The sequence below is a fragment of the Oncorhynchus mykiss genome, chromosome 21 (genome assembly GCF_057628025.1).
Source record: "Oncorhynchus mykiss isolate SJ-2025 chromosome 21, ASM5762802v1, whole genome shotgun sequence".
Taxonomy (NCBI): Eukaryota; Metazoa; Chordata; class Actinopteri; order Salmoniformes; family Salmonidae; genus Oncorhynchus; species Oncorhynchus mykiss.
This window is the reverse complement of record NC_143042.1, coordinates 30,298,418-30,313,389: the sequence shown is the minus strand read 5'-3', so window position 1 is coordinate 30,313,389 and position 14,972 is coordinate 30,298,418. Positions and strand designations below refer to the sequence as shown.

Sequence of the window (14,972 nt, the reverse complement as noted above, 5' to 3'; positions counted from 1 at the left end):
TTCTTTTGATTTTCCCATGATGTCAAGCAAAGAAGCACTGCGTTTGAAGGTAGGCCTTGAAATACATACACAGGTACAACTCAAATGGACTCAAATTATGTCAATTAGCCTATCAGATGCATATAAAGCCATGACATAATTTCATGGAATTTTCCAAGATGTTTAAAGGCACAGTTAACTTAGTGTATGTGAACTTCTGACCCCCTGGAATTGTGATATAGTGAATTATAAGTTAAATAATCTGTCTGTAAACAATTGTTGGAAAAATTACTTGTGTCATGCATAAAGTAGATGTCCTAACCGACTTGCCAAAACTATAGTTTGTTAACAAGAAATTTGTGGAGTGGTTGAAAAACGAGTTTTAATGACCCCAACCTAAGTGTGTAAACTTCCGACTTCAACTGTATGGAAAATGTCCCCACAAGGGAGAATTTTCCTTGTTTTACAATCCTTGTGGGGACTTTAGAATAAACACAAAATCTCTCAATACCAGTATACAAGGGAATCGTGACCACAGTCAATAGGCCTAGTGAGAGAGAGATGAACAGAGAGAGTGTGCGTGTGTAACATGCTATGCTTGTGTGTGTAGTTCCCCTCCCTTTCTGACCCCGGCCGTCAGAGACTATTAAATGTGTTGCCCTCAACACAATCGCAACAAGTCATCCATACCCATGTGACACTCTTTCCAATCCAAGGCGGGAAAAGGGTCAACTGATCCTAGATCAGCCATATTAGTAATGTGGACTGATGAAGTCATTGTTAGATCATTGTCTAAGGCCAGTTTTTCTCCATAACTGTACAAGTTAAGATTGCCTGTGGATCAGCTTAACAGATGCTAAGCACATATGGATAGAGATAGATGACATGGATCTGCAGTAGATCAATAACTTGATTGCTCATTCCCTAATCACTTCATTGACTCCACATTTGAATGCTAACACAGCCCTTAGCAATGATCACCCGGCAATGCACAGCCTGAACGATGACGCGAGTGAGAATATCGCTTGTGTGTATAAAGTTAACAAAAACCTGTTTATTTCACTACAGATCCAGCAATGCTTTCCCCTCCCCTCTATATAAGGCTTTCTGACCTTTGTGTGTTGAACTCTGTATAACTCTGACTCTTTTGTTGTGACATTCTTTGTCAGTCGGGGGATGCAAAGTGCAAGCCAGGCCACTCTATTGAATAGTGGCTTTAGTACAGTGGCTGATACATGATACAATAACACAGCAATCAGCTAGCTACATACCAGCCATAGTGAGGTACTAATACAATCATTAAGTTGGCCCGTCTCGTTGTATAGTTGCTGAGTACAGTAGCATCTGGGATGAATGAGTTAATGGATCACTAGTCTGTAGTAGAGGTCCACCGATTAATCGGAATGGCCGATTAATTAGGGCCGACTTCAAGATTTCATAACAATCGGAAATCGGTATTTTGGGGCGGCGATTTTTCAGATGTATTATTTTTATTTTTTTTACCTTTATTTAACTAGGCAAGTCAGTTAAGAACACATTCTTATCTTCAATGACGGCCTAGGAACGGTGGGTGAACTGCCTTGTTCAGGGGCAGAACGACAGATTTTCACATTGTCAGTTTGGGGGATCCAATCTTGCAACCTAACAGTTAACTAGTCCACCGCTATAACCACCTGCCTCTCGTTGCGCTCCACAAGGAGACTGCCTGTTACGCGAATGCAGTAGAAGCCAAGGTAAGTTGCTAGCTATAGCATTAAACTTATCTTATAAAAAACAATCAATTAATCATAATCACTAGTTATAACTACACATGGTTGATGATATTACTAGTTTATCTAGCGTGTCCTGCGTTGCATATAATCGATGCGGTGCGTATTGTTGCTCCAACGTGTACCTAACCATAAACACCAATGCCTTTCTTAAAATCAATACACAGAAGTACAGTGGGGCAAAAAAGTTTTGTCAGCCACCAATTGTGAAAGTTCCCCCACTTAAAAAGATGAGAGAGGCCTGTAATTTTCATCATAGGTACACTTCAACTATGACAGACAAAATGAGAAGAAAAAAAATTCAATGAATTTATTTGCAAATTATGGTGGAAAATAAGTATTTGGTCACCTACAAACAAGCAAGATTTCTGGCTCTCACAGACCTTGGTCATTAATATGGTCAATATGGACCTTCTTCTTTAAGAGGCTCCTCTGTCCTCCACTTGTTACCTGTATTAATGGCACCTGTTTGAACTTGTTATCAGTATAAAAGACACCTGTCCACAACCTCAAACAGTCACACTCCAAACTCCACTATGGCCAAGACCAAAGAGCTGTCAAAGGACACCAGAAACAAAATTGTAGACCTGCACCAGGCTGGGAAGACTGAATCTGCAATAGGTAAGCAGCTTGGTTTGAAGAAATCAACTGTGGGAGCAATTATTAGGAAATGGAAGACATACAAGACCACTGATAATCTCCCTCGATCTGGGTTCCATGCAAGATCTCACCCCGTGGGGTCAAAATTATCACAAGAACGGTGAGCAAAAATCCCAGAACCACACGGGGGTACAGTGGCAGAGAGCTGGGACCAAAGTAACAAAGCCTACCATCAGTAACACACTACGCCGCCAGGGACTCAAATCCTGCAGTGCCAGACGTGTCCCCCTGCTTAAGCCAGTACATGTCCAGGCCCGTCTGAAGTTTGCTAGAGAACATTTGGATGATCCAGAAGAAGATTGGGAGAATGTCATGAAACGTGGCTGAGTCTTTCAGCATGACAATGATCCCAAACACACCGCCCGGGCAACGAAGGAGTGGCTTCGTAAGAAGCATTTCAAGGTCCTGGAGTGGCCTAGCCAGACTACAGATCTCAACCCCATAAAAAATCTTTGGAGGGAGTTGAAAGTCTGTGTTGCCCAGCAACAGCCCCAAAACATCACTGCTCTAGAGGAGATCTGCATGGAGGAATGGGCCAAAATACCAGCAACAGTGTGTGAAAACCTTGTGAAGACTTACAGAAAACGTTTGACCTCTGTTATATACCGTTTGTTGGCAATGACAAAGTATTGAGATAAACTTTTGTTATCGACCAAATACTTATTTTCCACCATAATTTGCAAATAAATTCATAAAAAAATCCTACAATGTGATTTTCTGGATTTTTTTCTTCTCATTTTTTCTGTCATAGTTGAAGTGTACCTATGATGAAAATTGCAGGCCTCTCTCATCTTTTTAAGTGGGAGAACTTGCACAATTGGTGGCTGACTAAATACTTTTTTGCCCCACTGTATATATTTTTAAACCTGCATATTTAGGTTATATCCAGGTTAGCAGGTTAGCAGGCAATATTAACCAGGTGAAATTGTGTCACTTCTCTTGCGTTCATTGCACACAGAGTCAGGGTATATGCAACATTTTGGGCAGCCTGGCTCATTGTGAACTAATTTAACAGAATTTTACGTAATTATGACATAACATTGAAGGTTGTGCAATGTAACAAGAATATTTAGACTTAGAGACGTCACCCGTTAGATAAAATACCGAACGGTTCCGTATTTCACTGAAATAATAAATGTTTTGTTTCGAAATGATAGTTTCCGTATTTGACCATATTAATGACCAAAGGCTCGTATTTCTCTGTGTTATGTTATAATTAAGTCTATGATTTGATATTTGATAGAGCAGTCTGACTGAGCGGTGGTAGGCAGCAGCAGGCTCGTAAGCATTCCTTCAAACTGCACTTTCGTCCGTTTTGCCAGCAGCTCTTCGCAAGCAGAGCGCTGTTTATGACTTCAAGCCTATCAGCCTAATGGCTGGTGTAACCGATGTGAAATGGCTAGCTAGTTAGCAGGGTGCGCGCTAATAGCGTTTCAAACGTCACTCGCTCTGAGACCTGCAGTAGTTATTCCCCTTGCTCTGCTTTTGTGGAGCGATGGGTAACGTTGCTTCGAGGGTGGCTGTTGTCAATGTGTTCCTGGTTCGAGCCCAGGTAGGGACGAGGAGAGGGACGGAAGCTATACTGTTACACTGGCAATACTATAGTGCCTGTAAGAACATCCAATAGTCAAAGGTATATGAAATACAAATGGTATAGAGAGAAATAGTCCTATAAATACTATATTAACTACAGCCTAAAACCTCTTACCTTGGAATATTGAAGTCGCATGTTAAAAGGAACCACCAACTTTCATGTGTTCTCATGTTCTGAGCAAGGAATTCAAACGTTAGCTTTTTTACACAGCAAATATTGCACTTTTACTTCTCCAACACTTTGTTTTTGCATTATTTAAACCAAATTGAACATGTTTCATTATTTAGTTGAGGCTAAATTGATTTTTATTGATGTATTATATTAAGTTAAAATAAGTGTTAATTCAGTATTGTTGTAATTGTCATTATTACAAATAAATAAAAGTACATTTTAAAAAAAAAATAGGCCGATTAATCTGTATCGGCTTTTTTTGGTCCTCCAATAATCGGCATCGGCGTTGAAAAATCATTATCGATCGACCTCTAGTCTGTCGTGAGATAAAACAGGTTATTATTTCAATTTGCACACTGTTACCTAACATGCACAAATACACTACGGCCTAGCAAAACCGTATCATATCGTACAGTAGCTAATGGATTCAACAGGAGAAGACTAAAATGCTCCTCAAAAGAACTGGCCATGTTTCTTTTCAATTGCCAGGACTCTTGAAAAATAGTTTCAAATCTCAACATACTTCCTGGTTAAACAAAGGTAAAGTACTCCCATTGCCTGTGAGGATACAGTAGCCCACCTATCAGTGTGTCTGGAAAAAAACATTAGCTTTCTGGGCCAGAGTTGAGAGTTCTAGGGTGTTCTAGTCAAAAAGTACTAAACTACACAGGATTAGCCCTGGTAAAATGTATCGCACTAAATAGGGAATAATAGGGTACAATTTGTACAACTAAAGAAACAGATCAGTTACAGAACACAATACTACAGAGAGCACTTCTGGAATTCTCATCACAGACATTCTTATTCTAACAGACTGGGCCTAAGACCACAACACACAGGTTAAACATTCTCTCTGCTGCTGCTAAGTTCTACATGGGTACAACAGAGTGGTCGGTTTACAAACCAATCTACTCAACAATGCACAAAGTTTGGTTAGATACAAGTAGATGATGTAGCCTATGATATTATGCAGTCTATTTACCTGACTCACTGTTGAGAGAAATTAGGGGTGTGTGAAATGCTAAGATGTGGTGTCCTAATACAGGATTACTAGAGTATGCAGAATAGTTACAGATAGAAAGAGCAAGAGGGAGAGCGAGAGAACGAGAGAGCATTAGTAGGCAGTCTGATAGGAACATTGCTGACGGATGAGGGAAAAGGAACAAAAAACTGACTGTCCAACTCTGACCTCACCTGATCTCCATCCCAGAAATATTGGATCACACACACACACACACGTTTTTTTCCTATCCTCGTGGGGACCTAAAATGTATTTCCATTCTAAATCTAATTTTCCCTATCCCCTAACCCTAACAAGTAAACCTAGCCTAAACCTAACTCCTAACCCTTAATCGAACCTCCAACTTTAAAATAGCCTTTGTCCTCATGGGGGCGTGGCCTCTTTAGAACTGTAGTAGGCCTAACAACACTATAAAACAAACTAGCTGTCTATATCTGAACTGCCTTAAATATTTCCTAAGTCACAGGCTGCATTGAGTTTGCATTAGTACTGGCTTGGTATTTTATTCCGCTGCTAAATGAACTTGCATAAAATACCACAAAAAAGACAGAATGACTGCCACCCAACTAGGGTTGCAAAGGATTAGAAAGTTTCTGGGAAATTTCTGGACATTTTCCATGGGAGGTTAAGCCTGGGATTTTTGCTCAAAACTCATCAAATAAAGTAAGCTTATAACAGTGAACCTTGTTTGTGGGATACACATAAGGCAATTCTAGGTCTTGTGGCATATTTTGGTTAAACTATCCCAAATTCAATGGAATTGCAAACCTGCAGGTCATTTTCCACCATAATTTGCAAATACATTCATTAAAAATCCTCCAATGTGATTTTCTGGATTTATTTTTCTCATTTTGTCTGTCATAGTTGAAGTGTACCTATGATGAAAATTACAGACCTCTCTCATCTTTGTACGTGGGAGAACTTGCACAATAGGTGGCTGACTAACTACTTTTTTTGCCCCACTGTACATACAATTGTGTGAACTAATAAATAGTAGCCTACAGCAAAGTGTGTTTAAATCATTTCTAACTCGTTAACAATTTCTGCAAGTTAGTTTTTGCTAACACGTGGGTTTTAGCTGGCTTGAGCCTGCAAACTGAGGAGTGTTAATTCACCTGTTCCCAAATATGTTTAATTTTAAAACATGTATCTTACTAAGGAGTTATTTAATCTTACTGCTTAACTATTTATCTGTACATGGAATTGTATTTGTTTTTACTCAGTGTTTTCCTAATCTTTACAGGAAAATGCCACGGGCACTATCTGATCTGTGGAGACATTTCACTGCAGCTAATGCAGAAGAAAAAGCTGTGTACATTTCTAAATAGTGTGCCAAATATTATGTGAAGAATGCAACAAAGATGTAGAATCCTCTGGCCAAGTGCATACATTTCCCTCAGGTTGCTTGTTGTGAGCCTCTGACAAAAGTCCCTCTACTTCTATTCGAGGTGAAAAGTATGAATCAGACACCTTATCAGTAGCAACAGCTCATGGTTTTTTGACACAATGGAGGAACATAGTCAGAGAAATGCTGATGAATGCATTGCTAGAGCTGTGTATGCAACTGGTTCACCTCTGATGGTCACAGGCAGTGTGTATTGGATGATATTTCTAAATGTTCTTCCCCCAGCATACACTCCTCCAACCAGACATGCTTTATCTACTAATTTGCTGGATGCAGAGTTCAACATAGTTCAAGTGAAGGTCAAGCAAATCATAGAGAAAGCAGACTTCGTGGGCAAGGAATAATTAACTACATAATCTCCACCCCTCAACCAGTGTTCTACAAGAGCACAGACACAAGGGACAACAGACACACTTGTCTCTACATTGCAGATGAGCTGAAGGCAGTCATCAATGACCTTAGACCACAGAAGGTATTTGCACTGGTGACAGAGAATGCTGTGAACATGAAGGCTGCTTGGTCTAAAGTGGAGTCCTACCCTCACATCACACCCATTGGCTGCGCTGCTCATGCATTGAATCTGCTCATCAAATACATCATGACACTGAAAACAATGGATACACCCTACAAGAGAGCCAAGGAAATGGTTAGGTATGTGAAGGGTCATCAAGTTATAGCAGCAATCTACCTCACCAAGCAAAGTGAGAAGAATAATAGCACCAAGCTGCCCAGCAGCACCCGTTGGGGTGGTGTTGTCATCATGTTTGACAGTCCTCTGAAGGGGAAGGAGTCTCCCCAAGAAATGGCCATATGACAGTCTGCCGATATGGACAACTCCATCAAGAGGATCCTCCTAGATTATGCATTTTGGGAGAGAGTGGTAAGTTGCCTGAAACCTATAGAAGTAGCCATTGCACGGATTGAGGGAGACAATGCCATTCTGTGTGATGTTCAAACTCTGCTTGCAGATGTAAGAGAATAAATCTGTACTGCCCTGCCCACTTCACTGTTGCTCCAAAGCAGAGTAAACTGCAGTTCTGAAATACATCAAAAAGCATGAAGACCTCTGCCTGAAGCCCATACACACCGCAGCGTACATGCTGGACTCCAAATATGCTGGCAAGAGCATCCGGTCTGCTGCAGAGATCAACAAGGCCTATGGTGTCATCACTACAGTGTCTCACCACCTTGGCCTGGATGAGGGCAAGGTTCTTGGCAGTCTGGCGAAGAATGCTTCCAAGCAAGGATATTGGGAAGGAGATGCAATCAGCCACCTGGTAAAAGGGACTTTGTGGATCTGAGGCTCTTTCCCGTTGCATCCATCATCCTCCAAATCCAACCAACATCAGCCGCCTCAGTGGGAACACGCACACCAAAGCAAGCAACAGGCTGACCAATACAAGGGTTGAAAAATTGGTGACCATCCGGGCAAATTTTAGGCTTTTTCAACAAGGTTAGAAGGTGAGTGGGGATGAGGCCTCAGAGTCTGATGTTCAAGAGGTGGACATTGAGGAAGCCCGAGAGGAAGACAACCAAAGTTTTAGATTCTAGACTATCATTTCACAGATGTATGTTGAAAATGTTTTGGGGAGATGCGATGGATCACTGGGGATCATTCCATGTTCCCTTTCTTTTGTTGTTCAGTGAAATCATCCCATGTGAAGAGTCACCTCATTTAATTAAAGTTAAATTCATAACTAAATTATTTATTATTTATTTATATTGGAAGGATTGAATCATTTGCAATTATGTTTACTTATGATAATGTAGAAGGTTTCTGTCTTCATATGATATGGTAAATATATTAAACGCAAAAAACATCTACATGGCATTATTATTAATTTGCATATGTTTCCATTAATTACAATGTATTCCCATGGAAAGTTTCCACTGAATATTCCCCAAAACGTGAAACCCTACACTCAAACACTAAGTTGTTTTCAACTTACTGTAGCTGGGAAACCCAATCCCCAGAAAATGGGCCTCTTGACCATATGTGCACCCTGTGCTAACATGTACCCCCTACTGAAAATGCATCGACTTCCCCCCCATTGTAAATGCATTGACTATGAACTTCAGAGTACAATACCTGAGCTGATCCACATAATACTACATTTTACTATAGAATACTACAGTACTTACTATAGAATTCTGTTGTAAATTAACTAAGTACACTAATTAATTAAGTATACTATACACTGTAGTTTCCCTCAATTATATGTAGTACTTAGTATTGAATGTTATAGTATACTGTAGAACACTCTACAGTTCACAAAAACAATGTTACTTATAGTAAATACTACAGTATTTAATTTGCATAGGCCCTGCCCATTCCCTCCCCCATATACCAATTTGTGGCACTCATAAGTAAGAAACGTACATGCCAAGTATAGACCATATATTGTGTTCTATACAGGTTATATAAAAAAGCAATTGCTCTAAACTCTCCATTCATAACCCAGTCCATAACATTTCTCTATTAGGTTTCCTCAAGGTAAAAGCCCCCAATTTTATTGTCAAATACAACACACACAAAAAAAAACACAACAGAATACTACATTCTGCGAAATCGCTACAGTAATTTATATAAACCAGTCTTTTTTACTACAGTATTTGTACTATAGTAAACTGTAAATACTACAGTATGTGTAGTCCACAAAAACAGTGAATACTACAGTAAAGTCAGCAAAAACAGGGGCAGTTCCTCTTGCTGCTCCGTAGGCGAGTACCATGGTCTTGTAGTGGTTGCGAGCTTCGACTGGAAACCAATAGAATGTGCAGAGGAGCGCAGTGACATTGCAGAACTTGGGAAGGTTGAACACCGGGCTTGTGTTCTGGATAAGTTGCAGGGGTTTGATGGCACAAGCGGGGAGCCCAGCCAACAGTGAGTTGCAGTAGTCCAGACGGGAGATGACAAGTGCCTGGGTTAGGAACTGCGCCACTTCCTATGTGAGCGAGACACTGCTTTGATTTTTGCAGAGTCTCATGCCAAGGTTCCTTGCACTCGGGGAAGGGGACACTGGAGTTGTCAACCGTGATGGAGAGGTCTTGGAGAGGGCAGGCCTTCCTCGGGAGGAAGAACAGCGCCGTCTTGTTGAGGTCAAGCTTGAGGTGGTGGGCCGACATCCAAGCTGAGATATCTGCCAGGCACGCAGAGATGCGTGTCGCCACCTGGGTGTCAGAAGGGGGGGGGAGGAGAAATGTAGTTGAGTGTCATCCGCATAGCAATGATAGGAGACCATGTGAGGATATGACAGAGCCGAGTGACTTGGTTTATACAGAGAAGAGGACCTCACTAGAACCGAGATCTGGGGGACACCAGTAGTGAGAGTACGTGGTACAGACACAGATCCTCTCCACAACACCTGGTAGGACTCGCTTGCCAGGTAGGATGCAATCAAAAAGTGTGCAGAGCCTGAGAAGCCCAGCCCTGAGAAGGTGCAGAGGAGGATCTGATGGTTCATGGTGTCGAAGGCAGTTGATAGAGCTAGGAGGATAAGAACAGAGGAGAGAGTGTCAGCTTAGGCAGTGTGGAGAGCCTCCGTGACACAGAGGAGAGCAGTCCCGGTTGAGTGACCCGTCTTGAAGCCTGACTGGTTAGGGTCAAGAAGATTGTTCTGAGAGAGATAGCGAGAGTTGTTCAGAGACATCAAGTTTTGGAAAACAAAGAAGAGATACCGGTCTGTCATTTTTGATATCAGAGGGGTGCGTTGGTTTTTTGAGGAGGGGAACGACTCTGGCAATTCTAAAGTCAGAGGGGATGAGTTGATGAGGGAAGTGAGGTCTCCAGAGATGGTCTGGAGAAGGGAGGAGGGGATGGGGTCAAGCGGGAAAGTTGTCGGGCTGCTGGACCTCACTAGTTGCAGAATTTCATCTCGAGAGAGAGGGGAGATATATGTCAAGGCGTAGGGTAGTTCTGAGTGAGTGGGACCAGTGAACTCAGGCTGTGTGAATGAGGAGTGGATGTCGTCAACTTGTTTGACAAAGTCGCTGGCAACGAGGGGGTGGAGGATTAAGAAGGTGGAAGAGAGATTCCTAGGGTTAGAGGCAGAAGCTTGAAATTTAGAGTGATAGAAAGTGGCATTAGCAGGGAATACAGAGGAAAATAAAGTAGAGGAGGGAGTGAAAGGAAGAGTGTTTCCAATTCATAACAAAAACCCTAGTCATTGCACAGATGAAAAGGGAAGCTATCTATAATAATAAACTTTTGTCATAGCCTACAAATAGGACCAAGAGTTTTACCCTGACCAGGTCATGAGATCTGGGGCCTGGAGTTTTTCCTTAAAAGACAAACTTTGCCACACCATTTTTGAACCTGTTGTTCTACCTCTGCTGAGGTGTTGGACTAGACGATAGTTGCTATCCCTTTGAGAGCTGCGATTGGTTTCCCAAAATTCTGGGGTAGGGCTTAGCAAAGGGTCAATTGTTTAATAACCGTCTTCAACTGTTACAAGGCTAATACTGTAACCAAAGATAACCTAGTGAGCACAAGACATTGAAAATAAGCCTTTCCAAAATATTTTGAAACAAAAAGGCGTATTTTCAACACCTTGTGCTCATAGTGAAGGATATCCTCTAACAATTCAGATATTTGAGTTCCAGTTCAAGTTCAAGCGTTCTCTCTGCAGGTTTACAAAATGTCTACCAATTTAATGGGATAATATCAAGCTGTTTTGAAGCCCTTTCACTCACACAAATGTCATTATCATGAACCTATAATTACACAAATCAGGCGTCCGTTTATACTAAATAAGCTTTAACTCCCTAATCTCTTGAAAAGGTCATTCAAGCTGTGCTCAGGAGAAGCCGCCAGCAAAACAGTGGTTAAATGTTACAAAGCACTAGTTAGTCTACACAACAATAAAAACGTTAATAAAACAACAAGGTACCCACAAAAACAACATTCTACAACAGAATGTTTGACACATTGTGAAACTTTATTTGGACAGCATGCGATAACAACAGCAGTGACCGGTCTGGTAAAGGTTGTTGACAGTGAGTCAGGCTCTACCGAGAATAATCTGTTACACTAAACCATTGAACCAAGCTGGTGATACACTACTAGTGTAGCCGATGCCCCTACTGGCACCTTCTCCCCGAACCAGCAGTACCTGTGCTTGAATACTTATTCAGGGCATACAAGTCTAGTCTGTTCTGGACTTCAACGATGGCCAGTTGTTTTGGACAGGAGTGCGGGCAGGACGGCAGGCTGTCAAATCCACTGTACTACTGTAGTAGCCTAAACTAAAGTCTATATCTTAGGATATCGTCCTGTATAACGTCAATATTTGTTACCACGCACAATAATACATCAATTCAGAAAAAAAAAATCTGAACAGTTCCGTGTCATGAACTGTAACGGTAACATAACAATCAATTCAATAGGGAAACAGAGCATATCTGCCAATCAAATGAAAGTCGGTTTCGGATTCCGATTAGCTTTTTTTGAATTCATTGCATGATGAATCGGCCACAAATGTTAACATTTTCTCACGGATAAATACTTGCAGCGCAATACTGTTGCAAGGCAGGCAATCTGAACGACACACCCTTGTTACGAATGCATGTCGACAAACGTGCTATTTCCCTATTGTTGCTAATTTACCGTTAGACCACTGCTACACCGTCTGCTACGACAAGCAAAGCGGATTTTAAATCACCAGGTTTTAGCCTACCTGCCTGTGCGCTGCTTCAAGTTATTTTCTTCTTTTTCACTCTCTTTTTCAGCCTTGTCTGCATTTCCGCGGGTCCATATCAGTGGTGGCACAGCCGCCCAGTTGACTGCTGATGGGAGGAATGGATGGAGGAGAAGAGTGGAGGAAGAAGCCTCTGAAATCTGGAAATCTGGGTCCCCAGTTCGTGCTCCGCATGTGTGGCGTTACCAAGGCAGCGACTCAGCCTGTACTGCGAGCTGCATCAGATTCCAGAGACCTGTTAGTGCGCATGCGTGTCACTGAAAACCAAGATGAGCGGAGACTTGACGGACCGACCCCTTGTTAATAGCCTCGAGCGAGTTAACGGAGATGAGCAAGCGCTCCCTGCTTCTCTCGCGGTTACGTTTTACTGTACCGCGAGGTGCAATAAATATATTTGTGTTACTCCCTTCCTCTTTAGGCCTATTTACGAGGAATGTAAAGCAAGCCGAATGCTCAAACTATAGCAGGGGAAGGCAACCCTGTTCCTGGAGTACTGCAGGATTTTGTTCAAACTAGGCACCACACCTGACCAACTGAGCTAATTGACCAGTTCAACGATTGCCTAAATTTAACACACCTGGTCTTCCATGTCGGCAGCACTCCACGACCAGGGTTGTCAACCCCTGCACTATTTTTTATTTATTTCACCAGGTAGGCTAGTTGAGAACAAGTTCTCATTTGCAACTGCGACCTGGCCAAGAAAGCAAAGCAGTTCGACACATACAGCAACACAGAGTTACGCATGGAATAAGCAAACATACAACCAATAATACAGTAAAAAATATATATATACAGCATTTGCAAATGAGGAAGGATAAGAGAGGTAAAGCAATAAATAGGCCATGGTGGCAAAGTAATTACAATATAGCAATTAAACACTGTAATGGTAGAATATGCAGAAGATGAATGTGCAAGTAGAGATACTGGGGTGCAAAGGAGCAGATAAATAAATAAATACAGTATGAGGTAGATTGGATGGGCTATTTACAGATGAGCTATGTACAGGTGCAGTGATCTGTGAGCTGCTCTGACAACTGGTGCTTAAAGCTAGTGAGGGAGGTAAGAGTCTCCAGCTTTAGTGATTTTTGCAGTTTGTTCCAGTCATTGGCAGCAGAGAACTGGAAGGAGAGGTGGCCAAAGGAAGAATTGGCTTTGGGGGTGACCAGTGAGATATACCTGCTGGAGCGCGTGCTATGGGTGGGTGCTGCTATGGTGTCCAGTGAGCTGAGATAAGGCAGGGCTTTACCTAGCAAAAACTTGTAGATGACCTGGAGCCAGTGGGTTTGGCAACGAGTATGAAGCGAGGGCCTGCCAACGAGAGCATACAGGTCGCAGTGGTGGGTAGTATATGGGGCTTTGGTGACAAAATGGATGGTACTATGATATACTGCATCCAATTTGTTGAGTATTTCTCAATACTCAAGTATTTGTTGAGTTACCATTTCTACCGATCTGCTTGCACATTATCAGTTTCATTTAAATAATAATGTTTTCGTTTCTCAAAATCATTGTCATAGTTAATCATGAAAATCTGAATTAAAATGATAAAATCTAAAAGTAAAAATTCAGCTAACGCAAGAGCACCAGCCTCTATCATATGGACACATTGATACACTGGGATCCATTGGCGGCTAAATCAATGAGTGCGTGGATTTCAGTGATAGCCTATAGGCCAATGCAGCAGTAGGCCTATAACTTCCGTTGTCAACTAAGTAAAATACATAGGCCTAAACAGGCAAATAAATAAAAAAGAAGGCCTAGAAAATATCCTGATGAAAATGTAGGTTCTTTCAATGGCATTAATCTCTCTACTCTGCTGGTCTGCCTCCCTTTCTACAGTATCTGTCATGAATTGAGCTATCACTAATGAAGTGCAATACTGTATCAAATCAATCAACTGGGTCTGACCTGAAGCTGTTGCTAGCTAACTTGCAACATTGTGTCAACTAGCCTATTCCAGGCCCTAAGTTTCTGGACAGACAGCTGTTTTTGTGCAAGGGAAAAATGGTCATGTATTTCACAACGTCTCCACAGGACATAAGGAACAATCAGATCATGATATTTTGCTCTTTCACACCAAGGCGTGGTGATTATCGAGGCTGGTAGAGTGTTGGAAAGATTTTTTTCAAATATTGTGAGGAACTATTATAATTTCAAATGGATGTTTAATAAAATACTTTGTTGACTTACTGTGTGAGGTGAAGAAAAAATGACTGAAAAGCTCAGCTTATTAGTGATGGATGTGGTGAGCCAACACAATCAGAAATCAGACATTACCAAATAGGCACTTTCCTACATTTGCTTGCAGCAGGCCAGGTAGGTAGGCTTACTTCTATGCGTGCTCAGGCGTTCATGCACCCTCAACATTATCAGGATAGAGAAACCAGACATGCTCATTGCTCACAGGGAGCACTCCAAACAAAAGACCATGAAACATTTTACACATTTAAAAAATTATGGTTATGAAATATAACAAAACTTGTTTCTCACAAGTGTAGCAGGTTGTGAACTCTGCAAACATCACTTGAATATAATTGCTTTAAATCAGCCTGCACATGAGGGCTCTCTCACAGTCTTTCTCTCTAAATCAATTCCATTCTAATTGCGTCCAAAATTGATTGGCCTACTCCTGTTCAAGATTTAAAGTATTTAGGCACCTCGACTTTTGTCACATTTT

General features: G+C 41.5%; 1 protein-coding gene across 4 annotated transcripts in view; it reads right to left on the bottom strand.

Moving 5' to 3' along the window:
• The window catches only part of LOC110500826 (actin-binding protein WASF3), a 57,269-nt gene extending 44,603 nt beyond the window's left edge, over positions 1-12,666 (bottom strand). For 2 of the 4 annotated variants that reach the window (XM_036957724.2, XM_036957728.2), the window contains exon 1: positions 12,275-12,507. The gene's annotated coding sequence lies outside the window, so the exon portion shown is untranslated. Of the gene's footprint in view, positions 1-12,274 lie in introns of all 4 variants that reach the window. The other 2 variants (XM_036957726.2, XM_090214372.1) reach the window with 2 other exon arrangements.
• Positions 12,667-14,972: the final 2,306 nt, after the last annotated feature.